We start from the raw sequence: 26228 nt of genomic DNA, 5'->3' as shown, positions 1-26228 counted from the left end.
GGTATTATGTTTCAGCCCCATTCTCCCAGAGCCATTATTCCAAAGTCATTATTTTTGCACTTATTGCCTATGTTGAGCTCTTATAATGAACAACGAAATCATTTTAGAGGATGTAACCTTACCAGTGTTATCGCCATGCTTTACCTATTGAGCTACACTGGGCTGTAATTGTTTGATGCCTCAGTTTGCAGACTCTTATTTTCAAGGGTGTTCTGAGATGTGGATAAAGCTTAGGGATTCATCTCTACAATTTCTGTGAGCGCCACTGTACATTGCTGTAATTTACTGACCTTTTTAGACTTTTCTCCATACTCCTCACTTTATTCCTCCAGTACAGGAGATCACTAGCATTTGTCCTTTGTTATTTTCTTGTTGCTCACACTTAGCCCTCTGTTTATTGGCCAAGGTTTAATGGTCTCCGCTGATGCTGCACAATAATGGCCTATGATAAAACTTTCTGACTTCATATCGGTATGTCGAGCTACCATTTAATACATTTTTGCTTCCATAGTGTGCATGCATACCATGTGTGCTGTGCCTTAATTGGATGAGGAACTGATGAGCGATATGTCATTTAAAGTTTGTTCATGAGATTTGTGAACAAAACTAAAGTTGTCTATATCCTAGATTTTCTAATTCCTCAGTGGGTTACGCATGGTATGCATCACATCTGTTGCAATGCAAACTACATTGTTCATGTACAGTAACTGCACAATAGAAGATTCTGTATGCAGTAGAGTGCTGATGGGTGATGGCAACACTAGTTCCAAAGGTTGTCCACCAGGTGGCACTGCGGAGTGTCTCAGTCTACAGGGCTTGTGGATGTAAATCCTATCATGGAAGTGGCGCATCTGTATAAGACACTGCAAAGTTACTGAGAAATGACCTTTACATACTTCTTAATCTGTTACATTTTGCTTTGAACTATATCTTTATCTTTTTCCTTTGTCTGCATTTGTTTTACCCAGGACTTTTTGTTAATTGATGTCATTATGAAAAATACAGCACTTAATTGTTTTCAGCATAATGCAGAATTGATCATAGTAATTTTCAGATTTAGATTATGTTTATAAGTGAATCTGTGACCAATGAGCCACTAATGTTAAAAAAAAAAAAAAAAAATTGGCTGCACTTCTGATGTGGGTTGAGGCCAGAGGCTTCCTCAGGGTTGATGAACCTGTTGTTAATTATCCAGCTATGGAAAGCTTACCTGGCGAGTGTATGTTTACACTTCATTATAGCACAAAACCAAGCAGGTTTATAAGCTATAAGTAAGTTACTTAAGGTATTAAAACATTTGCAAGAGTATGCTTTGCTTGTTTTTTCTTCATTACATCCCAAATGAACCTGACATGAGTATTTCTTCTGCCAGCAGCTTAGAGCTAAAATCAGATTTACTTTGTTGGCCAAGTAGGTACAATACATGTATAGAAACCTGCCGGCTTACAGGGACCAAGTGTGTCAGTGTGTACTGCTACCTTTTCAGCTGTCAATATGTCTCTACCAATGCCACTGAGACAAATGATTGTACAACCATTTGCAATAGGGGCCCACGTGAATTTTTCTTGGCCGTGCTAGAATGTTTGTAAAGTCACCAATGGTCATGAGAGACAAAACAAAGACTGATCTGATCAATAACAGGTTTACTAACAACTGGCAGCCTCAAGTAACTTGCTATAAAACAGTTAGGCCTAACACCTGCGACCACATAACATTTAATTTAATTATTTTAATGAACTAAGCAGAAACCATCACTCATACTGGACTCGTGTCCCTTAGCAACCACGTTGTTTAGCTACTGTTCAACATTTGGGTTCTTTCTTTTTTTTTTTTATTCATTAGCGCCATTTTATTAAAGCAAGAATTTTACCAATTTGTACTCGGGGTCTATCGTAAAAGAGAGAGAGAGAGAGAATAAAAACAGTTTGGTGGAACCCAGCAGTAACAAGTTGGCCATCAGTTGACAGTCTCACCTGTTGGCCACAGGGTTGTGCTCACAGCCTACTCGCCCCCTGGCTGTGCTGCTCCTCTGCGCATGCGTGTTCCGTTGACGGAGCGGAGACCATTTCCTCCAGCAGCAGGCCTCGGAGAGCTTCAACACACTCACTCACACATACACACACACATACAGACAGACACAGAGAGCACGGCCAACCGTCTAACGAAAGCCTCGTTTGGGATTGTCTAATCTTAACGCCATAAAAAACCTGGATGCCCCCCAACCACAGGAGTCATCCTAATGGGCCTGCATCGCTAATTTGCAACAACATCTGGTCGACACCGAAGTGGTATCTTTTACGGTGAGTTGCCCACAGCGCACAGTCAGTGTTTTGTCTCGTTGTGTTGCTGCTGCAACGTTTTAGCACGGAAAGCTTCAGGATAATGCCCAAGGAAATGTCATAATTGGGCTGTCTCTTCTGCTGTTTGTTTGGGTCTGCTCCTCGTACACGCATGACTATACGAAGTCGGGTTATTACACACGGTTTTTGAATGTGCGGAGCCGAACCTGTTAAAATATGAGAGCGTTAGCGTTAGCTGCTAGTCAACATGCATTGTAACAACACGAGATCCATTATCGGACACAATTCATGCTAGCTCTGGAGAGATTTCACACTTCCCGTCTAAATCCCGTCAGTTTTGTCACTAAAGCAGCAAACAAATCCCTCATTAACGATGCCGAGGGAGTTGTAACACTGTGTTTCTGCCGTCTGTTTATCTTACCTACGGTCATTTTTCATGTGATGGACGGTTTCTGATGCGGTGCAGAAAACCTCCGAATCGAATCTCCTAGTTCCATAATCGGACCTGCAGCCAGGATCGGTGTTCCGGTCACGGCTAATGCTTAATGCCGTTGTTGTTTTGGCCTTTTTCTTAGAATCACGTCACCTTTCTTTTACAAGTATTTGCTGACAAGATGTGGTCCCGTGTTACAGCAGTGACCACTGAGACAAGACACAAGGAACCGTCCATCGCTAGCTTAGGCGGATGCGCCTTCTGATTTGGGTAAGCAGAGATGAAACTGACCATAAATACTCGTTATGATTAGTGTATCGTTACGAAAATTGCAACATGCTTTTGCAACCCTGTATAAATACCGTGGCCTGACTGATTGTGTGTGTGTGTGGGGGGGGGGCGTCATCTTCCATGTTTTGCGGGAACGGGGGAAAGGAGTACATCAGACGGGGGTCTGTCCGATAAAGGACGCATTAATGTTAGCAACCTCCGGGTTAAAGGCTGGAGCCGAGGTTCAGCCCCTTGCATTGATGAAACATGGCTCTGTAATGTGCTGCTTTTTTAATATCTGCTATCATTACATTAATTGATTTTCATCTTTGTTTTATTCGGGCTCATAATTGCGCAGAAAGGATAGTGCTGTAAATGATTTGTCCTGTAAATAATGTCAGCGTATAATTGAAATAATAATATTATGATGACAGTGTGATAATTATCCCAATAGGCAAATACTCTTTCTTTCTCTAGCCCCCCCTCCCTCCACAGGGAGGTCAGAGGTCAGACTCAGCTACAGAACAGAAACCCTGGAGCTGGTAGGGATTCAGTGTCTTGCTCAAGGACACTTCAGTAGGGTGGATGCTTGGTCTGTTGGTTTTGGGATGTGCAGAGCTCTAACATTAGGTGTTGTTGTTGGTATTTCATGAGCCAGGCCAGCATGAAGCCTGTCACCCCTGCAGCTTTACACTTAGTTTGTTACCGCCATGCTCAACACTTAAAGGTAATCGCCTGACAAAAATGTTGAAATGTACATACCTTTGCATGCTGTGACATGACTGTCAGAAACAATGTAGTGTCCTTAGTGTATTGTCACAATATACAGTGTTCCCATGTAGGTGAAGACGGCCCTGCCTTGTAACAAGCCTAATCACTTTCAGTCTTGCTGCTGGGTCATTTTCAAAGAAAATCTCTTATGATTAGCATATTATCTCGCTGTCTGTGCTTGTTATCTGCATTATGGTATCTCAAAATCTTAAATATAATGCATCCAGATCTTGTTCACCATTTTTAATAATGGATTGTCTCTATACTAGGTTTCACTCTGTCAGTGATTACCCTCTGCCTGATCATTTGGATAGAGACATTGAGAGAGGACTGTCTGATTGCACAGATACTTATTTAGTGCATTAAGCAATTTGTTTGTCAGACAAATTTAGTTTCTGGATTGTTTTCAGAATGAAATCTGAATCCAAGCACATTCACAGCTTGCCAATGAAGGGTTTCATTCTGAAACACTATCTATTTTGAATATAAAAAATAGAGTGCATCAGGGAATACTTAAAGAACATGAGTCTATCCTTGAAATTGCAGCTATTTTGTAGCTTGCCTGCTAACTTGTAATGTTTGTTATATTCATGCCAGAAATAATTTAGTAAGAGTGGGCGTCTTTTTTTCAAATGGTTGATATCTCGTTTTGATGCCCAACTGTCGTACTGACTACAGTTTGCAACATGTTTGGGATCCATATATTGTGTCTGTCAGGGCTAACCTGCTATTGTGCTAGGACGTCCAACATGGTGCCTCCGGGGTCTAGACTGAGCATAGTCTTAATTCATGCCTCACTTTCTTTGTGGGATTTCACGCCTTTCCGCATGACAAAATCTGCCATGCTCACATGCAAATGCGTAAACTTTGAAGAACATGACATCTTCTGAATTCTGACTCCTACTTCCATTCCACGAAGGCAAATTTTTTCATTCCGAATGCAGTTTGCTGTGGCAATCTTCTTCATAAACGCAGCAAGTGAACCGCATGAATCAGCTCCGGACTGAGAGGTGAGACAGCACACACAGGGCTCCCTCTCAACCTGTGAAGGCAGTAGTTGAAGAATCGCGAGTGGAAAAAAATTGACCACACTAAGTCCCTTCCCTTCCCTGTCTTCTCTTTGTCAATAGCTCTCTCCCTGTCGCATTGATTGACTGATGGCTGGATTGGAATAGTCTCCTTGTGGTGCAGCTTGAAGAGGACTAGAGGTGACTGGACAGGCCTAGAGGCCTGGCTGCATGTCGGCTCTCGTCTTTTTAGTGAAGAGTTAAGAGGGGGAAAAAAAGATTGTCTGGTCTGTCCTTAGAGCCGTTAGGAACTGGGCTGTATTACTGTCTTATGTTAAGCTCTGAGCTCGGCTTACGCGCTCAGCAGGGAAGTAATGGCTCCTCTGTCTGTACACTGACCATCTCATTGCACATTTGAAGCCTGTCCAAGGCCCTGCTGACCTCAACACAATGACCGCGTTTAGTTTTTTTTCCACTCCCAGCCTCTTCTCTCCAATGTCCACTGTTCTTTTCATCAGAATCACTTTAATCACCAAGTGCTATAACTGAAGAGGAATTTGTCTTGGTGACTTTGGTGCAGACATAGTGACAGCTTGCAGAGTTTAACAGTATATACCAAACATGGGCAACAAGACCTCACAGATGGTGCCCGACATACTATGCACAGTGGACTGTTCATAACACTCTACATAGATGCATTCAACATTGTGTACTACATGGCTGTCTGCATTTGAGCAGCCTTTTATACAGTATGTTTGTAGCAGTGCAGTAAGTGACCAATAGTGCATTTGTTCAGTGTACCAAGAGGACATAATACTGAATAGAATGTGAAAGCACAAATTATATGATGTGCGTTGCTACATTCCTTTGGCTGAGAAGTTGTGTGCACGTTCTGAGCTCTGCAGGCTTGTGCAGACTCTGCATGTATTGCAGGATGCAAAGTGGCCAGCAGTGCGTGCATTGGTCCATTCATTTAGGAAGAGTGACAGAACATGAAACAGGCAGCAGATCTGTACTGCACCTGCAGTGGTTCCTCTTTTTTTTAAACTCGTGTTGAGATACAGTAGTATCCATTGTAGAAGTCCCGCTTCATGCATCATGCATCATGCATCAGTCCTGCAGACCATTCTTCCCAGAGTGCTGCACAGTAGAACAAAGTTAGTATGTTGTAGCTCAAACTTCTAATGTATTCAACTGACTCTTGATCAGGCCATTCCTTGGGACTTGTAATGCAAAACTGAAGTGCAGTGTCAGATAAGCAAGCATACAATGAAAAATTGGACCTCTATAATGGCTATTGGCTAACTTCAGTTGGGACTGAAAGTCTGTCACTCTCTTATCAGCTAATGAAACTACTATAAGCTAACTTGCTGCTGCAGTGTTAGCTGACTATTTAACTCCCATCTGGTTATCGCTTGTTTTGTGAAGCATACTGTGAAACATATTGTTAAGTCCTAATGAGTTGCCTCTTCAACATATTGTGTAGGCTACATTTCCATTTCAAACTTCTGTAATCCGTACGGCAATTCCAGCATTACTTGAGTGATGACTGACTCTATGCAATGCATCAATCAATTATAGTTGTGTTTTACTAACACTCTTTCAGTGCATGACAGCTTGAAGTCTTTGTGTTTTGAAAACTACGTCAACCAGAAATGACAGCTTTGCACACCATCACATCATCCAAAATGAATATAAAGTGAAAATTTACTTGGGAAGCTATTCATTTACCTGGGCGGGCCATCCCAGTATAATCAGTATATGCGAAACAAAGGAGAAGAGGGTCGCCAGCCCTGTTTTCTCCCACTGTCACTCCCATGTTGTCTTCTCCGTTCAGCAGCTGCTGGGCTGTGATGGAGGCAAACCCCCCCCCCCGCCCCTCCCTCCCGGTCGCCATGCTGCCCAGTAGAATAGCGGCATTGTGGCTTCTGTCTAAGGCGCAAACACAGCGAGGCCTCTCCATCTGGGCAGCGGATGGTCAGGCAGGCAGCTCCTTGAAGGCCGTGAAGCTCCCACTGCCACGCCTGCTGGCCAGCTACACAGTGGAGGGCAATGAGTAGTGCTGCAGGCCCGACACATGCCTCGTCTCTCACTGCACCACAGGCTCCAAAGACTCCCTACTGGGAACCATTTCACACCGGGGTAATAATGCTTAGCCCTCAAGAAAATAACATTTTAGCTTAGTGAATATCAAGAAAAGAGGTAGTGAATGCACGTTCAAAATCCCAACCAGGTGCTTCATGCAAAAGGCATGAAATGTAAATAGAGATTTGGACTGAATTGGTCCTACCATAGTTGTTTATTATACAGGAACAGCAATTCAGAGTATGGGTATCTTTATTTTCTGTTTCTTTAAAGGAGATACATTTTAAATGAGATACATATTCAAATAATACATAGTTGTTACATGGTTCAAGATATTTTGTGTGCCAGCTCAGATACATTAAAATCTCATTGTTTTCTTTGTCCACCTCCCAGTGGAACCAGTTTATAGCGGATGTGTTGCTACTGGACCTGTCATTGGGGGTCAAAGGTCAGAGACTCCACCTGTGCATCAAAGACAAATCTTTAAACATTGCAGTTGGAATCCTCTGCACCACTGCCTGATCCAACAAGGAGGCAAAAGTATCATAAGAGGCGCTGGCTAACTCGACATGTCAGGTGTCAGCCAGAGGACCTCAGTTTCTGTAACCTGCAACTAAAAGCGTTTTATGATCCACGTAACGATTTTCTACCCAAGGTGACAATTTAGAAATAGCGCCGTGAAGAATTCCTCGGCTACCAGACATAAATCAAGCAAAACTGCCAAGTCACCAGCTTAGATATGGCCTGTGGGCCCGTCTCTCCGTCCTCCACTAACCAGTGTGTTTATCGCCCGGCCCTGCCTCCAAACCCATCACTGCTCCCCCATGGTGCAAACCAGCAGGCGGCCACGGTTAATTATTTAAATGACAAGTCGGCTGGGCGACATCAGACGGGAATTTTGTGTTTTGTGGGAGCTGATTTGAATTAATGAGCAGAAGATAAATTTCAGCCGATGGAAACAGAAGGTCACTTCCTCCTTTGAGCGGAGCCATGCAGAAGAGCCGTGGTCAGGAGCTTCTGTCTTGCCGGCCTAACACGGGAATGAGGCCGGTCCTTGTTTTGGCATTGACAGGACACCCAGAGTAACTAATTTGGTTCAGATAGGAGACGATTGGGGACGTCACACACACACACACACACACACGCACACACACACAGCATAGTTGGATATCAGGGCTACTAAGGGCAACTTCCGCAGAGCGATATTATCTATTACAGTAAACATGAAGCCTTCACTTGGTCTCTGTTTTATCGTTATTTCATTGTGTTTCAGTGTTTTCATGTCAGTGCTTGTGTTACATTACACTCTGCTTACTGTCAATCACCTGACACCCCCGGGAAGAAATTGAAGTCTCCACCAGGAAATGATCCCTAAATCATGTTGCCTTACAAACTTTTGTGTCACATCCATGTGTGTTTATTTAGGGCATCTTTGTTGGCATGGACAGCAGTTAATTTCAAGCTAGTAAAGCAAGTAAATATAAAAAAAAATAATTACATAAAGCATGCATTGCAAAATGAGTGTAAACTAGTCCTAGACAGTAATAAATGGGCTATAGCTGAACTAAATGACACTGGTATTCTCCTTTAACAATTAATTTGCTGTTCTTTCTTCTTTTTATAGTAGTAGTAGTTTTATAGTATAGTATTTATAGTATCAGAATTTGCTGTGTTTTGAAAAAATTTGGCTTTCTGAAACCAGCAGCCTTTACACAAAGATTGACATATACATGCACAGAGACACACAAACACATGCAGTGACACAGGCACGTACAGTAACTCTCCTACTGACTGTGGAGACGGGTTCAACAGCCAAGCAGGAAGCGGATTGGACCTCAGACTCATGCCAACATGTCCTTCAGATGTGGGGCTTCCCCTGCTTTCCTGTGCTCTCTAATCACTCTGCCTTCCCCACACAGAGCACCTGTGTCCTGGTTAGCTGCAGCCGTTTGTATTGAGGCCAATACAGGGAGAGAAAGACGAAGTAGTGCAGTCAATATCATGTTGTTGTTGTTGTTGGTGCCACTGCTGATGGTTTTATCCAGCCACAGAAGGTATAGCTGTACTGCTGCTGGATGCAGGATGAGTCACTGATGATGATGATGACGATGAATCCCATTTCAGCAGGGAGGCTTCCTCTTTTATCCACCGTTTGATGCACTCGAGGGCAGCTTGTGCAATCAATTCTTCGGATGAACATCAAAGATAGATGCTTCTGCTTTAATAATGTCGCAGACAGTTTTGAAAAGTGAAGTGATCTGAATTAGGTCTATTGTAATACAGGGTTTCCTTTAAAGGAGGTTTTTACTTGAGCGTTTTGATGTTTGAAAAAAAAAAAAGTGTGGAAGCCCCTACTGGCTATTGTTTTTCTAAAAGGGGCTTTTTCCTGATGTGGTCCAAGGAGAGCTCAAGCCAGAGGATTTGTTCAGTTTTCAAATTGACAGAGACCTACTTCTGGGCCTATCTAACTCTTATTTCCTTACCTAGCTCTTCTCTATCATGGATAGGCCTATACATATCAAGGATATTGTAGGGGCATAAGAATATTTTGTTCCATCTGTTGTAAGGGCATTGTGCCTCCAACCATTTCACTGCTATTGAAGCTAATTCTACTGTTGCTCTCATCCCAGGTCGCTCTGTATAAGGGCTCAGCTAAACTGTAACCAAGACGTTTCTCTGTCGCTAGAGAAGCTTGCATCAGATTATTGACCACTCGCTGAGCAAGTCTGTGGTTGCTATTTTGGTCCTTCAGCCAACAGTATCCGCCTGCTAGCCCCACGCAACATGTGGGTGTTGCTGGTGGTCTCTAACAATCCATCACAGCCACAGCTACTTAATCATACTCGGGCTATAATTGAAAGATGGGGGGGGGGGGGGCACTAAATTTCCATGCTGTCTGAGTGAGAGTGCTCTTACGGTCTTTGACCAGCGTGACTTGGATGTTAAACATACCCCGACGCTCTGACTGTCACCACACAGCGGCTAACGGTGAGCACCACGCTTGCTTTCTTTTCTTTTTATAGGGAAAGTGAACTGAGGAGGCATGCTCTTCTAGAGCAACACCCCACTTCACTTACGCACACTTCCTCACATTCTCAACTGGGAGCTGCCCAGTGCAACCACAGTCTTCTGCTGTTGGTCTGGGATTAGAACCGGCGATCTTCCTTTCACAAGCCAGAAGCCAGGGCCTTAAACTCTGACTGATAAAATGAGAACTAATAATATGGTATTCACAATTATCTGCAACATCTGGGGGCATCCTCCCCCAGGAGAAAATAAAAAAAAGTTCAACAGCAGACACATCAATCTGGTGCACTTTGACATGAACATACATGGGTCTAAATTAAGCAGCGTAGAAAACATCAGTCTGTACAGGCCTACAGTGATATATTGTAGTGTGCTGTCTCTCTCTCCTCACTCCTCCCCTCCTGAATTCTTCTCTGATTTCTCTCCTCCCCTCATCTGTTTCTCTGTCCTCTCTTCAGTTCAGGTTGTGCAAAAGATAAACAGACACAGTTATCAATGAATATATTAAAGGCTATATATGATAGGCCTATACAGTATCATCACTCCTCATCTGCCACTTTACTGTAAAAGAAAACAGATTAAATGACCTGTATTTAATCAGGTGTGCCGCTATGTATTTCAGAAACTCATATTTTTACAACTACACAGTAAACTACTTTTGTTTGTTAGATATGAAAACTTAACTTTAATCATATAGCATTTGATTATTCTTTTCATCTCCTTAGAAAGCTGATGTTTTCCTATATTACATCAAAGCTGTAGTAACAAAGATCATCATGCCATGGATAAGCCTAATCCATTCTCAATGGCATGGGGGGAGTCTAAATTGCATTAGGAAAATATTTAGAGCTACAAATTCAAAATCTCATTTTTAAACACGTTTTCTCACATTTAAGGGAAACCAAGCTGAAAATAATATAGATGTTTCATGTGGAGGGAAATAGTCTTTATGCATTTAATGCTCAGCAGCCCAAAAGAAGCTGAATGGGAGGATGAACCTGACAAGACCAGACTTCAGTAATTCCAGAACTAACTAGCTGGCAGACTGGAGACACAAAAGACATTTTGCTTACAGTGATTCAATATTATATTGGCAAAGATGTTGTGCTTTGCTAGATGTCAGGCCTTTCAAAAGCCATTTTGGCCCTTTGGAAACAATGATGAGTTTAGCCGTAGCTTGTAGGCATCTAACCATGAAGCTAACAGCCAAGTCAAGTGTCAAACCAAGCTAGCACTCAAGCATGCCACAGTCCACAAGCCAACTTTCAAATGTGGACGTAAAGTGGTACATGAGTTCACCTTTTCCACACGAGTTGCTGGTTGTCACTTTTTCTCATGTAATGTGCTGCGGTGACATTCTGAGCGAAGCTGCTTGCGGCGCCGATTACAGCCTCAACTCAAGCCATGCAGCCACACAGGCTCGACGTTCTTCTTTGTCTTTGAACTAGCAAGATGACGCTATAGCACCCCTCTGGATTAATATCGGCATTGTATGTTTTTAAAATAAATGTGACACTGATGTAGTTTTGCCATGCACAATGCAGCCATTGTAAAGAACACATAATATACACCCATTTTTGCTGACACTGGGCATATTTTTATCAAGGTGGCACGGAATGACCCAGGCAGCTGCCTTGGAAGTCTCAATGCAGGAAGAACCCTGTGAGCCCGTTTCTCTTAGCCCTGGGCTACCGCCGTCCTCCTCTGCTTGTGCCGGGAAGTCGTCACTCGGCCTCTGGAGTCGGACTGCCTTTGGATGTGGAGTGTGCCAGTTCACTTCCTGGTTTCTAAACATAGCGCCAGTTGATTGAGGAAATGGGATTACTGCAGTTGAGTGCTCATAGTGTGTGTTTGTAGTCCATGCTGACCAGAAGTGACCCGTTCACTCTCTTCACACACACACATTCAGACAGTCACTCACACACTCTGTCACTCAGATCTTCATACACATACACATACACACACACTCCTGCTGCTGTCCAGGCCTCTGGGTAGACCGTGGGGTCAGTGGTGGAGGAAAATAAAGCCAGCCGTATCAGGTTTCTGCAAAGCTCCTTCTTGAGTCTCCTGGGAACGTAAGAATGTACCAGCCATTTTGGATACGCCGACCCCTCCCAAGATATTCAGCGATTTGTTTCCAGGATTAAACTCATTGTGTCGAGTCGGGGTAGAGTTTGGATAAATGTTTGGGGTGTAGATTGTTGTTGTAGTTGTTGTTGCCAAAAATGCGGCCTGTGTTTAGCTTAGTCAGGCAACCAATTAGAATGGACATTCACATAAGCCGGTGTAGTGTGAATTGGCATATGAGGTGCTTGATGTTGTCACTATGATGGTATTGCAGTAATGGGTTGCTGTTCTGTTTATATCCTCATATAAAGTGTTGTTCCTGGGCCAGCCATGAACATTGTCAGATAGCAGTATCTATTTAAACATTGAGATGGGACCATGGCCTGTTCCTGGTGGGTCCCCCATATGGCTCAAGTCCAGTCTCATCAAAACACATTCCTGTAAATTCATTGCATTTGGCAAGTGTAGTGATTCATATTCTGGTACGTTTTTCTAAGAGCCTGGGGCTCAGAGTGACACTAAATTTGCTCAATTTGTATAACAGGCTTAAGAACCTACGGTGTTACAGAGAACTGTATAATGCAGTGTATATATGTAGAGTGATGTGTGTGGTCGGCTGGCCAGAGTATGTCTTGCACTGTCCCTTCGTACTGTATGTGAGGTCCAGTTGTCCCTGTACCGTTCAGTAAGTGCTGTAAAACTGTAATTTGTCAGTATTTCTCTGCATTTGGCCCATCAAGTTCAGTGAGTCTGATTCTGATGTGTTTTAAAACGCCTGCCAGTGTCCCAGAGTAACACTGAATTTACTCAGGTTGGGTTGTGGGGCTGAAGATGTTTAAGAACCCCCGGTGTATAGGTTGGTGTTGAGCAGTGGTTGTGTGAGTCGACTCTGGATTGGAGGTTAGGCCTCCCTGTCTAGCCCATATCCAGGTGCTTACCCCTGTCTGCACACCCTGTTACTATACCAAGTACCAGCCAGGGCACCTGATTTAAGAAAGGGTACTGCAAGTTTTTCCAGAACCAGTACTCCATTTTATAATGTTGCGTGTTACATTTAATATTGTAAATACATTTATATTGTAAATACATTTAATATTGTAAATAATATTCTACATTGCAGCACATGAAAGTAAATCTTCCTAAAAACATGATTCCAGTCAGATTAAGTTTGTCATTATTTCACCAGAAAATCATGGCCATGATGATTTTAAAATTATCATGGTTTGTTGCTTGTACACGACAGCAGAGGAAGTTGTGCGTAGTTTCAGGTGCTCCTTTTCAAAAGTACAATTGAAGCGGTATTGCTATAGAATTGAAATTGTGCTACTTTTGCTGGAATCAGTACTGGAGCCAATGATTTGGTGACTGTCACCAACTCTCTCACAGTACTGCAAGGATAAAAGTCCATGAAATGGAATATTACAGATGATATTATCTCACCCCAACCCAGAATTGGTCTTTCCACTTTTGCCCTAGAGTTATCTGCGAAGTGCCGTATAGTAATATCCTCCCTGATATTAAAATACTATGGGTTCTTTATGCAGACTTCCCTCAAACGCCGTGCCCCTGTCCCTGGGCTGTGAGAGTGAACGGGGGTTATCACTTCATGCAGTGTGTGAGGCTTTTGTGCATTTACTGAAGAAATCCCTGAGCCCCGCTCTCCGCAGGCAAGATTTGCAGTTGCTGCCTCTGCAAACATTGGCTCTGCATTTGCAGAAATCCTGTGAAGCCCCGTCTGTGTCGTGCTGTCCAGCTATCAGGTTTTCTCACCAGCACCATGACCATCACCTTATCGCCTGATGTCCCGGCTCTACACGTCAGAGAGAAAGAGACTCTTTGATGTGCTACACAAATGTAGTTTTTTGGCCTACACATCAGTCAGTGTAAAATGCCTACACACACACACTCTCAAACGCAGCTGTATGCCATTTCAGTCTACATTAATTCACTGCTTTGTTTTTCATTGTTGACCTTTCGCTCCATTTTTTTTCACTGTGTGCACGCAGTCGTCTCCTCGCTTTTTTCAACCGATTTTGTGTTTTATCGCAGCGTTTTAATTGTTCTCCTGCCTCAGACTAGAGACCGCTTGGCAGCTTGTGTCGGCTGGCAGCGTGTGTGGGATAGCAGGGTTGTTTCCTATTTTGATTAAGACGGGGTTTCATTCAGAGCGCAGGGGAATCTGTTGTGGTGATGCGTTCCTTGCAGCAGATGCAAAGGCAGCGATAAGAATAAGAGTTCTTTGTGCGTGCGTGCGTTTGCATGTGAAGTGCGTCTGTGTGTGACATGATTTTAATGTGGGCTAAAACTAGGGCATAGCCTATGTAGGGAGATGGTGATAAGACATGCCTCGGTGTCTCTGTCTCTCACTCAGACACACACAGACACACACCAAGCTCTCAGACCTTCACTTTCCCACACCCAGTACACACACTGTGAAGCATACCACCAAAGCAGTGGGGCAGTGGTTTTCTTCATCTGGCAGGTAGTTGTCTTTTCAGCTAATTAGGCTACATTTCAGTTCACAACTGATTCCTACCCTAGCCTATGAAAAGAAACTAATGGCCTAGTTAACATTGTTGTAGACTTGTCTCTAGGGCTGCACTATTATGAAAACAATAATCCTGATTATTTTGCTAGATATTGTGTTGATAGTTATGAATCACAATTATTACTCTTTGGGGACCCAAATTACTGCACTTTTTGCATCTTATATCAACATCTTGATATATTTTCAACTACAGTAGGCGCTCTAAATGCAATAAAATACCAATGGTCCACAGTGATCAATTATGGAGCCTCACATCCGATAGCCTATATGATTATACATGATTATGTAGCTCTACTTGTCTCTCTTAAAGTGGTAATCCACAAACTTTTGAGTTTCTGTAGGTGGCGCTCTTTCCTTTGTCTGTTCACCCGTGGTGTTTATTCCAAACAAGCCAGAAATGTAAGGACTTTTCCCAGGAAAGACCTACCAGACATCCGTTGTTTAGAGCAGCAAGTGAACTGGCTATGGGTTGAATCACTGTTGTGTTTATATCGGTAATGGAGAGAAGCAAAATGGACATTTTATTTATATGAAAATGTGATGGATTATCAGTTTAACCTATCCAGAGCCCAGTATCCTTTTAAGAGATTCAAGTCAGAATAATTTCACTTCCTGTCAGCGTGAGTATACGTGCAAACTGAATGCCTGAATGCACACACACAATTTCACTTCCTATGTGTGTGTGGTTCTGTGCGTGCTTGCATATGTACCGGCACCCGACAGCGGAGTGTGTGTGTGTGTGGTTGGGGATTAATAATTCAGAGCGTTGGGGTACCTGGGTGGAGCCTCCATTATTCATGGTCGGCGTTGGAACCGACAACTGGCTGCCGCTGATATAAAGGACCGGCAGGCAGCTGCAGCCGGGCGCCGGGGAGCGGGGCGATCCTCAACCCCTTCACCTCTGCCGCTGTCCTCCATCCTCTGTTCTCTACACCCCCTCTCCTCCTCCTCCTCCTTCTCCATGCCCTTGCCTTCCTCATCTCTGTCCTTGCCATCTCAGATTGCCTTTCTCTCTCTCTCTGTCTCTCTCTCACTCTCTTTGTCTCTGTGTCTCTCTCAGTCTTTCTATCCATGTCTGTTCATGCCCCTCCCTGTGTCTCTTTCTATGCCATCTCTCTCAGTCTCTCTATACCCCCCCCCCTCCTCCCTCTCTCCCAGTCCACCGAGGCTGGTGTTCCTCCATAGTATCAGTGCTGCCGTCGCTGAATGCTTCTTTTATTAGAGTCGGAGCTCCAGTCACCGCTAATGCCGCTGCCGTATTGTACCAGCGCCTTCCTGTGGCTGCCGCTAATGACATTCTTTGTCTCTCCATCCTCGTGCTTCGCCTCCTCTTCCTCCTCCTCCTCCTCCTCCTCCTCTGGTTTGAATGGAGGAGTTGTCATGTGTTGCTATCGAAGGAGGAGGAGAAGCTACAATGAAAGCAGCAGGCAGCCCCCTCCATCCGCCTCCACCCCCCTCCATCCCCTCCCTCGCTCTCTCTCACCTCCTGGGATGTTTGAAGCCAGTACTGTGTGTGTGTGTGTGTGTGTGTGTGTGTGAGTGTGTGACAGCATACATTAGGCCCTGGTTGAAGGCCGTGCATACATATGTGTGTGTGACAGCATGCGTTAGGCCAGGGGGACGGCGTCTTTCCGTGTGTGTGTGTGTTTGCCTGTATGGGCGTGCATGCATGTGCACGAGTGTTCAATAACATGCATAGCATCGGCCAGGGATGAAGACGCGTGTTTGTGTGTGTGTGTGTGTGTGTGTGTGTGTGTGTGTGTGTGTGCGCGACTGCCAAGCAGATGTCCTGTCAGAAAACACCTCCCAGAATCCCCAACCCTCCGGCTCCCAGCATGCACCACCTCCGCCTCCCAAGCCTCCCTTCACCACTCAGGCTGCTTCCCTCTCTTATCTGCCTCCACCTTTCACTGTCCTCCCAGGGAAGTCCTCAGTCATTCTGTCCTTCTGCACAGCTCACACACACACACACACCTTCACCACCAAGATGTGCATTTCCATTTTTTGTAAACTACGTTGAAAAGAAACACCAAGTTTAGATGTCAGTTATTGCATCACAGCACCCAAAATCTAACACAAGCATTTACATGGGCGATTGTTAATTTTCCTGGGTGGGTCATCTAAATATAATCAGTTAATGGGAATCCCTGCAATGAAAGTAGCACAAGAGCGCACACACACGCACACACACACACACACACACACACCCACATAGGCAGACTCTGTAACGCAGCGTCTCCATAATGTATGCAATCATGAAAATGACTGCAGCCTGCCGTTGCCTGCATGGATATTGAGGGGATATAAATAGCCGGGCCTGGCTGAGTGTGTGCTGCTCAGGCTGTGGAGCCGCGGCACAAGGAGCTCAAACAATAAGCCGTCATCACTACCCTTCCTCCCCTCTCCCTGCTCCAGTCCTGCAGCCTCCCAGAGCTCGACACGGGGATTCATTCTCTCTCTCTCTCTCTCTCTCCCTTCCTTTCTTTCTTTCTCTTCCTGTCTCCCTGTTTTTCTAATCTGTCGGCGGTTGTGAGCACAAGCTTTGTCACTTGTTACATCAGAGAGGCGGGCAAGGGTGGGAGTGGCGGGGGGGGGCTGCCTGTGTACCTACCTGTCGGTCTGCGGTGGAAGAGGTTCCTCTGGCACGCTGCTCCATTTCTCATTCAGATAAAAATATACTCACACATGACTCCTTTGCTCTACTGAGTAGTAGGATGTGATTTTTCTCCCCCTCAGTTCAGAATTTCAAGGAGATTTAGTCATTTCTTCGGTTTTCCAGCATCACTATTATCATTTGACTTTTGGCACAATGCGGCAATCTGACCAGCAGAGGTTTAGCAACTATACTGTTTTTTTAATAACACACCGGTATAGTTTGCTAGGCAGAAAAAACAGCAGCAGGCATCTGATGGGTTGTACAGGTGGGACTTCCTACTGTGCTGTTTTCTTGGCTAAAAGCTGTTGCCAACTAGGTGACTTTGTTGCTAGAGTTGCTAGTTTTATTTTTCAAAAGCAGCTAGTGACAAATCTAGCTACTTTTTCAGACCATGGGGAAAAATGTTGTTGTGCTGACACTCAAAGTATTTGGCAACAAATTCAAGGTGTCTGTAGGTCCTGAAAAAAGTCCTAAAATGTCTTGAATTTGATTACCTGATTTCAAGGCCTCAATAATCCTTCAAAATATGGCAGTTAGTTGCCGCACCAGGGAGAAATCAGCCCCGTCATGCAGACCTGTACTAAGTCGATGTCATTCTAACTGGCATTAAAGAGGTTTTGAAGTCTTAGATTTATCCCCCCAAAAAAACAAACTTGCAGATACCCTGAAACTGGTAGGACTGATACCACTAATATGCAAATTAGCACATGACATCATCTAGTCTTCACTACGGGGGCACCGCCAAAGACCCACTTTAAGCCAGCAAAGACTGACATTTGACTACCATTGATTTCTATAGGGATGTTTAGTTTCCCTTATGGGACGGTCTATCCACTAGGCCACCCTGTCCTTGCTTTTTTGGTATTCCTGGTCGCTTTCCGGAGTCGGTGACAGATGATGCATCTAACAGATTCAGGCTAGGTCAGCCCATCTTGTCTCATTGCCGTCTGTCAGAAGGAATAGAAGGCATGGCTTTTGATTCAGTAGAGCTAGAGCTACAGGCAGGATGGTAGCCTAATGGTTAGAGTAGTGGTCTTGTGAACAGAAGGTTAGTGGCTCATCCCTGGGCCAACTGGGTGACTCTGGGTAGGGGAAATGTCATTAATCTCCCTCCATTCCTCCCCTCTCTCAGTGGGATGCCCCTGAGCAAGGCACTTAATCCCTCCAATGGAGCTGCTGGCTGACTGTAGAAGACAGTGGTTGTACTGGGCAGCATTTTGACGTTAATAAAGGTTAAGAAGAGGCTGCAACGCAACCTCAACAGAGCAAAAGACTGCAGGGCTCGACAGTAGCGGTTGCCCAATTGCCTTTGGCAACCAGATTTGGGTCACTCTCAACCATTTTGTGTTGTCTGATTGTCCCTGTTGGCAACCACTTTTTTCTGTGTAAAAAGAAAATAAATCCTCGCTAAAAGACAACAAAAGCTATGTTGACTAAGGCTACATTGTGTTCATGTGCGGTTAACAAATTTTTAACACTTGAAGCTTCATAGCTAGTTATTAGCTACTAGCATGCTAGTTTGCTAGTATGGCTAAAGTAACTTAAAACATCTATCAATTATGTGCAGAAATGTACCATCTAATCCTGCCTCATGGCTAATTGCAAGCCACACAAAATATGGCAACCATATTGTCAATTTCGGCAACCAAAAGCTGATACCCGGTTGCCTGCTTGGCAACCACTTCTAAAAGTTAGCATCAAGCCCTGCGCTGAATACTTTTCTTTCTGTTGCTGCTGGACCCTCTGTCCATCTCTCCCTCTGAACCGGAGAGAGGGGGAGAACAGGGAAAATAACAGATGGGTCCAGTCGTTTCTGGGGGACGGCGAAAAGAGCGCCACATCTAAAAATGGCAGAGGCGGCTAGATAGGTTGCATGTGGCAGATGGCAGAGCCAGGCGCACAGTTTAATGAGCGAGAGGAATGTAGGGATGCCACTCTCCCTCTCACTTCCTCTTCTCATCTTCTATCATCTTCTCCTTTATTATTTACCACCCCTCCCATTCCTCTCCCGTCTCTCTGCTCTTCTCTTTCAGTGTCCATTCTTTGCACTTGTTATTGGGTGAAGTTGTTCCAGAAAACTTTTTCAACTTGTTTTTCCTCCTGTGAGGTCTCCCCAGGATCATTCCAGCCATCTCTCTGTTTCAGACAGGAATCGATCTACTGCCATGCTCAAAGCACCTGAGCTTCCTTTTTCATCAAGAGAGAGAAAAATACATTTGAATTTGAAGATTTGAAGAGGATTTGAAGGGTTTGATTTGTGGTTGCACGAGTGGCAATAAATTGTACCTATAGGCTGTATGTCACTGACATACTCATCTGCCAAAGGGTTGTCAGCATACCAAAATTTTGGTATGTGGTAGCAATACCAGTGTTCCTAAAGAGTTTCCTGTTGGACATATTTTGCAGTAACACACCTGCTCTTGCCCGCTAGCAGTGAAACTGCATCCTTGTCATGGAGCATAACATTATGGTAAACGTAAGGCAAATTAAATCTGTGTGTAAATAAACAAGTTTTTGCAAGGATTTACATTCCAGTGTGTGACTTTTATTCAATCTGATGATAGTAGACATGATGTGAAACATTACAAAATAGTAATATACTGGGTTTGAAAAACTCAAATATAGTACCAGTTCTCAAATTAGGTACCCTTGTGCTTTGTCAGTACTCTGTGAACGCTAGTAGAGACTGCCAGTCAGGACGCAAGCACCACAAGGCTGAGGGTAGAGTAACAGGGTGTGGTAGCCCGGGCCATGCAGCTGGGCTGCACTAAGAGGCCTAACCTCCCCTCCTCTGTGGTCTACTGCTAACACAGGGATTCTTGCACAGTTTCAGTACCACAACCCAAATTTAGTAAACTTAGTGTTGCTCTGGGACCCTGTCTCTTTAAAGAGAACATGAAATGGCATTTTGAGAGCACCTTACTCGAGTAATTTGTCATATTTTGGTCATAACTGGGGAGGGGTCATTCATAAATGCATTAATTCCTTCATTCCTCCTCCATCACCTCCATCACCCCAGTAATTAGAGCAGAAAGTGGAAGTTACGCTCAGAGTGAATACACAAAATAAATAAAAAATTGAATAGGTTAGGATATGATCAGTCCACACAAATTTAATCTGCCTTGTTTCAGTACATCAGGACATGGAAGAACAATCCATAATAAAACAAATCAGGTATCGCAGTACTTTTTCAGTACTGGCGTTCCATGCAACACTAATCTGACCTAATCCAAGCAGCGGAGCAATGGAGTAGTAGGTAGGCAGTAGAACTTCAGGTTACAGTTGTTGTTTTTTGGATATGTAGCCTAACATTTGGGAGACCACCTCATATTCATAAGGAAGCTGTCTTGGTTTTGTTTTGGCTGGGAGCGGAAACCTGGCGGGCGTTGAGTGGGGGTTTTGGCCTCGTCTCCGCGCTGCCCGCTGTGTGCCAGAGCCATGTGATGGCTGAAGCATGTGGAGGCCTGGTAGAGGCGGCCTGCTGTGGCCGGGGACGGGTCATCCAGATGAAAAGGACACGAGGACACTGAGGCTTATTAAAAGGCCGGGGAGGCTGCTTCATCTCAGGGCACAGCGTGTCTCCCTGCAATCGCACTAATTGGAGCCCACTTCCTGGTTTCTAATGGTTGGGGGTGGCTTGGCACAAACACACACACAGATGCAGACACATGCACACAGAGGCACTGAACGAGATGTACACACACACATAAAGATGTGGATGCACAAACTCCCACAGACAGGCCTACACACAAACACACAGTGCATTGATCTAGATCTCTGCATCTACTCCCCCAGACTGTTGGAGTTAAAAAGAATCAGTTTTCAGTCAACTTGCCTTGTAAACTTCGTAGGCTAATTCTCAGTACGAGAAGCAGTTTGCACACTGATCTGTGCTGCGTTATACAACCAAGTTTCAACCAAGCAACCTGATTGGTCCAAAGGCATGTCCCAACCGTGCTGATAATTCCCAAAATGCATGGTTAATTCTCATGGTAACCGGGGAGCTACCCACTGAGCAATTTTATGTTGAAACACGTCTAAATGGCCATAGCCGTCTAGGCTAAATTAAGTTTAAATGGGGTTGAAAAGTGAAAGTTTATTAGATGTCGATACATAGACAATATTATCCTGGACTATATGAGAGTTACGCATAGATACAATGTTGAAATTACTTCTTGTGCTCAGATAATTATCTTGTAGGCTAGTCTACCGGACTTCTCTGGTGCATATTTTTGGTATTTACAGATGTTTATTCATTGTAATAATTTATTTATTGCTTGGTCTAAAATAGGTCTATACATAGCCGTAATGATCCTGGGCTATATGAGAGCTAAAGCATAGACGCGACGTTGAAATCACGTCTTTTGCTCAGTGGGTAGTTAGTGATGTTTCTTGCTTTCTCCTTTTTTTTTATTCTGGCATATGGATAAAACTTTGGAGATGGTACACATGCAGTGTTAACGGTTGTGGAAAAGCTGTGAGAACATGCTTTACTGTGATTATGGTACTTGAGCTCTGCCGACAGCACTCTGCTGCACCTCACACCCATTGAATCACCCACCGTACCCATAATTGCAGTAAAGAACGCCCACTCAGGTATTACTGCTGCAGTCCATTTTCAGTTTTTGTGCTTAGACAGTACTTTTAATTTTTCCTCTAGAGGGCTATTTTTTTTTCATACACGACGCAACACTGTGGAAGCCAACACTCGCAGTGTGAGTAGCACAGCCGCCTAGTGGTTGTTCCAGTAGAGTTTGTCCTGTAACTGAAAAGTGGCATTCAATGTGTTCTGTATCATAAGTCCCTCTGGATTAGAGCATCCACTACCCTAAATGCCTAAAATGTAAAACAGTGACAGAGGTCATATGCAAATTCTGTTTTAATGTCAAACATGAGTACAGCCACTAAAATGATTAGCTCACTCGTGTGTACACATGTGGCAGTATTTGCATATTCTCCAACCAGGGATGTCATATTCTGTCAGCCCGAGCCATGGCAGACGCCTCGTACGCCTCGTACGTCTCCATCTTTGGCCGTAACAAACAGGCATGCTGTCAAGAATTTTACATATGGGGAAACACAATATAGCCACAAGTCATCTGTTGTTGACAGTTCCACACTGTCCACTCTGCAGAGCCTCTAGCCCTGTCACTGTGTTTTTTGTGAGCCGATGCTGTATATTTGCATACCCAGTAGGTCACATTTCCATATTTTCTTCCCCCCGTTTCTTTTGCTGCCAGCACACTCTACAATACAAACTTTGTGCTGAGCCCGAGTCAGGACTCGCTAGCCAAATCTGCCCTTGGCACCACCACACCTGTGATTCTGCCTCGGAGCTGCTCCACTCCTAACACTTCAGATGTGCTGTGTTTAGTCATGGCTATTGAAAAAAATATAAACATAGATATATACAGTATGTAGTCTATAACAAATTATATTGTTTTAACACTACAAAGGCCATGGGTTGATGCCACCAAACTTAACATTTCTCCAACACTGTAAATGCAATGGACTCATCCTTCCATGACTTATGGAGTCATGAGCTATATATTTAAAAAAAAAAAAAAAAAAAAAGTCAACTTGGAAAGTAAATGCAGTCTTTGCAGTTTTCTCACAGCAAATGCCTCCATTTACACCAGAACAATGGCCTGCAGGATGTTGATACCCAGGTGTGAATGTCTCTCTCTCTCCTCCAGCTGCTATTCAACACTTGAATGGCCAGCACAGTTTTTTTTTTTTTTATATTGATCAAGTGTAGCCTGGTGAAGATGATGTAGACTTTCCTAGGGGATCAGACTGTAATTGAGAGTATTATAATTATGGAAAGTAAAGCTCTAATACTCACCTGAGATAAAGCCTCAGACAGTTTGGAAAAGAGTTGACTCTAAATAGACTAAAATCAAACAAGCAAATAGATGCATCGCTCCTCTGCTGAATGCTGACCTGATGGAGTCTGATGGGGCTCCGATGTTGGATTGGATTTGGATGATGACGAGCCGATGGCACGCGATGGCACAGTTTGGATAGAACAGACAGGCAATGCCCAAATCCGGTAGACTTCCCTCGCATAACACTAATGGAGAAAGAAAAGCCGACTCATTACACAAAATAAAAATCACCGGAAGAAGCCACAAAGCAGCAGATGTAGGAGGAATAAGGCCACGGACAACTGCTTGAAACTCCACCAACGTGTGAGATTTGCTCATAAAAACATCAGAGGCTGTGTGGAAGTGTGTGTCGGAGGAATGGGAGATGGCCTGTGTGCAAAAGCGCATTCCAAACATTCCAACATTGCTCATTACACTGTACATATTTGTTTAACATTTAGTTGATCTTAGTCATAGTGCGATATAAAAGGCAATAAGCAGTATAAGGAATGAGGAGAGGAAAGATGTGTGTAAAAGTTCATTCCATGAATTCCATGCAGTTAATTCACTATAACTGAAGAAATGCCTCTGTATACATTTTAGTTTGTTAATATTTATAATTTAACTTATTAGTTTTGTTTTGCCTACTTTTTTCCTCTGGCCGATGTGCCTGTAATATGTAACAGGTGCAAGTAATGGGTATATATTTTTCTCCTGTACATGTACATCCTGATGTTAAGGCATCAGAAGCTATTGGAAAGCTTTGAAATTGTAGATTGTTTTCAATCAGAATACACATTTTCTTCTTTTTTATGGAAATTGGTTCTGAAGAAGTCAATTGAGCATGGTGGGATTTTTATTTTGAAAAGCTGATTGCGTGTACACACACAAAATAATTTATCGTGCTCCGTAATGAAATGTTCTCTCATTCAACAAATAATAATTCAACTGGCAGCTCTCATTCAACTAATAATGGTAAACAAGGCAGTATTGAATTGGAAGTTTTGGAACCCAGGTCTGCATCAAAAAATTACAATACATAGTCCTGCTTGTTGTCCCACTTCAATTTGCCCTGCATCAGTTGGCTTTGACTATGGAAAAGGGCAAGGTCCGAATTGCACAGATCTTCTTTGGTGGTCAGCATGGCCGTCCGAGTGGTTCGGCTCTTATGTTTTAAACCGGTGTTTACTCGTTATCTCACACAGCCCGGTATTCTGTCGCAGTTGCATAAGGCTTTTCAACAGTACACAGGGGCTCCCCTCCAATCTCTCACTAACAGAAGTGTAATTTAGTAATGGATTATGTGTGGTTGTTTGTAGAGGAAAGTGTAACTGAGACTTCAGGCCTGCTGTTAGCCTCCGTCCAGCTGCAACCACACGTTGAGATCGTACAGGAAGACAATCAGTGGTGTACCGGCCTCTCTGCACCTGAAGTAGGCTAAACAAACCATGTTGTAGGTGCTGCAGCTATTTAAAGCAGATAGATGATTAAGGGTAATTTTTTGGCACTGTTACGTAAGGTCAAGTGGAAATTCTTGCAATAAATATGCAACAATTTGCCTTGGCGATATCGGTGCAAAGGCATGAAAACATAATGTGAAATTCTGTTTTCGTTTGCCTGCCTTCCACACTGAGGTCAAAGCGCACAACAGCATCACTAGAGCTGGTAGGGATTCTCAAGTGCACTTAGAAGGGAGTTTGATACATACTGACACACATTGTACAGGAGCCTCACATACTGTGCCAAGGGACAGGTCAACAGATATGACATGGTCCACCAGTCACTCATAAGTCACATCCCCCATATTGAAATACCCTATAGAGTTGTATAGCCTAGTTATGCAGGCAGAGGGAGAGGCAGGACTGAGTCAGAAGTGACTGAGAGAAACTTTCCTGACCATTAAAAATTCAGTGTGGCACAAGTTGAAATTGTCTTTCTCAGTGAATTTAGACACATACAACTACAACAGATAATGGAGCATTATAAACTCCATTTGTTTTGTATGCTGTCCAATTTGCAGCATACAAAAGACTTTGTTGGAGTGGGCATTACTCGACTAACCAGATTTGGAATCTAACAGGGAATCTTGTTAACTGGTGAATGTAGTGAATGCTGCCTGTTGTCGAGTGTGATGGGTGCTGTTGTTTTGTGCTGGCTTTTGTAAATTGAATTTCCCTCGGGACAATTAATGGCATCATAATGTGAATGGGTCTCTGGACTTTGGGAATAACCAGTCCAGGATGTTGGAAATATCTTTAATTCCTGGTTCTGTTTGAGGTCTTCTAAATAGCGTGTATTGGGAGGGCGAAACTTTTAAAATTGATTTGCTTTGCTTTAACACACACACATATTTTGGTGGAAGAATTTGTAGGAATAACGAAACAGTTTCTTGAAGCAACTGCTGCTTGGTGGATTGGTTGTATGCCTACTTGAAGAGTGCACCCAAATGATTCAGGAGGTCATATGCTATAAGGTATGCATGTTTGCCGAAACAAAGCAGCATTCAGCTCGTGGAGTTTAATATGATGTCCTCTCCCATGCAAAGAGAGACAGACACATGGCATGAATCTGGGCCAGGCCAACCTGCCAGCCCAAGTAAGTGTAAGCAGGCTGCTGTAACACCAGCTAGAGGCTGTGCTAGCAGGGACTCTTTGTAAGCTGTGTATGGCCCTGGGCTTGTCTCAGACCAAAGGCTTCTGTTTCCATAACCTGAGGCTTTGTCACACTGGTTTTAGAATCTGGTAATAACCGTAGTCTCGGTTAAACACCAGCCCTCTCTACAGCCATATAGATATCTTTTATTTATCCAGAGAAAATTGACAGAGTATTGTCCTGCTTCACATTAACACAGTTGCAGACACTCACATCTTCTTATTTATAAGTTGCTCTGGATAAGAGTGTCAGCTAAATGTCTAAAATTGTAAATTGTAACTCACCCCCAAAGACAGAAAGTGGAGAACGAAGCCTCTACTCTGTCATGTCATCCAGACACAAATCCCGGAGCTGCAACATTGACAATGAGTTGGGAGACTGATTTGTGGAATTGTGAGAAATTGCTTCAAGCTTTTACATCTAAATGAACTTAATTTCATGGCAGTGCTTAGTGCTGACAGTTGTAAATCAGGAAATGTGCCATTACCCTGAAAGTCACCCTCTGTACTGTCACTCTATCCACAGTCAGTCTCCCATTCAGTGTC

The 26228-nt window shown here is 43.7% G+C and overlaps 1 protein-coding gene across 1 annotated transcript in view; it reads left to right on the top strand.

Annotated features, from left to right (window-relative positions):
- Nucleotides 1-2118: 2118 nt before the first annotated feature.
- cskl (c-src tyrosine kinase-like) overlaps nt 2119-26228 on the top strand; it is a gene marked incomplete at its 3' end in the record, with an annotated part of 38842 nt that continues 14732 nt past the window's right edge. Inside the window, exon 1 of the mRNA XM_071537842.1 lies at nt 2119-2300. The remainder of the gene's footprint in view (nt 2301-26228) is intronic.

Source organism: Centroberyx affinis, unplaced genomic scaffold, assembly GCF_046629955.1.
Source record: "Centroberyx affinis isolate AG114_WGS23_722 - 3 ecotype Tasmania unplaced genomic scaffold, CSIRO-AGI_Caff_v1 ptg003135l_1, whole genome shotgun sequence".
NCBI lineage: Eukaryota > Metazoa > Chordata > Actinopteri > Beryciformes > Berycidae > Centroberyx > Centroberyx affinis.
This window is presented reverse-complemented; position numbering and strand designations above follow the sequence as displayed.